Source organism: Vespa mandarinia, unplaced genomic scaffold (genome assembly GCF_050613455.1).
Source record: "Vespa mandarinia isolate Hongniang unplaced genomic scaffold, ASM5061345v1 scaffold_41, whole genome shotgun sequence".
NCBI classification, from domain to species: Eukaryota; Metazoa; Arthropoda; class Insecta; order Hymenoptera; family Vespidae; genus Vespa; species Vespa mandarinia.
The window spans coordinates 203,364-205,000 of NW_028197175.1; positions in this window are offsets into that span (position 1 = coordinate 203,364).

A 1,637-nucleotide genomic window follows, 5' to 3' on the forward strand; every position below is an offset into this window, starting at 1 on the left:
ATTACTATGATTATTATAGTTATAATGATTATTATTATTATTAGGATCATTAATATTATGGTTATGATTATTATAATTATTACTGTGATTATTATAATAATTATGGCTATTATTATTCTTATTAGGTTTATTATTTTTACTATATTTATTATGATAATTATTATTATTATTAAAATTATTATCATTATTGAGATCTTTATTATGACCGTTATTATTATTATGATTATAATTATGATTATTATAATTTTATGAACATTATTATGGATTTTATTATTATTATGTTTATTATGAATATTATTACGATTAGTATTAAGATTATTAATATTATTATGGTTATTGTTATGATTATTATGACCATTTTCATGATTATTACTATTATTTTTATTACCATGATTATTAGTATGTTTATTAAAATCATTATGAGTTATATTATTCTTATTAGCATTATTATGGTTATTATAATCTTTATGATTATTATTAAGTTTATTTTGATTATTATCATCTTTGTGTTTATTATTATTATTATTATGATTATAAATATGATTATTATGATTTTTATGATAGTTGACATGACTATTTTGTTAATCATTATTATTAGTACGATTGTCTTAATTATTATGATAATTGTTATGAATGTTATGTTTATTATGATTTTTATAGTTATTATTAAGTTTAATACGTATATAATGCTTATTATTGTGATTATTATTATGATTATTATTAAGATTATCAATATAATTGTAATTATTATTTTTGATATTATTTTTGTGGTTATTATTGTTATTATTGTGATTGTTAAATGTGTTATGATTATTTTAATGACCATTATTTTTATTGTTAGTATTATTATGATTATTATGTTTATCTCGGTTTTTATGATTATTATTGTTAATGTGATTATTAGTATGTTTATTTTTATTGTTAATCTGGTTATTGTGATTATTATTATGTTTGTTATGATTATTATGCTTATAATTAAGATTATGATTGTAATTATAATTTTTAATATTATAATTGTGTTTATTATGGTTATATGTAATGATTATTAACGGTATTAAAATTATTATTAAGATTATTATGGTTTTTATTATATTTATTACGATTATTATTATTATTATGGTAAATAATATGTTTATTATGATTATTATTATGATTTTTATTATATTTATTACGATTATTATTATTATTATGGTAAATATTATGTTTATTACGATTATTATTATGATTGTTTTGAAAGATATTATGATTACTATGATTATTATGATTACTATAATTATTAACATTATGATTAAGATTATTTGGATTTTTATGGCTATTATGATTATTATAGAAATTAAAATTATTATTATTTTTATCATGATTATTTTTATAATTATAATGATTATTATTATATTTATTAAGAAAATGATGTTTATTATTATAATTATTATGACTATTACTATTCTGATTAATATTGTTATGGTTATTTTATTTTTTATAACAACAATTATGATTTTTTTTAACATTATAACGATTATTATGATTATTATCATGATTACTATTATTAATCAAATTATAATTATTATTACCAACATTTTTAGGAGTATTACAATTATTATTATAATTATTACCGTTATTATAATTATTACTTTGATTAT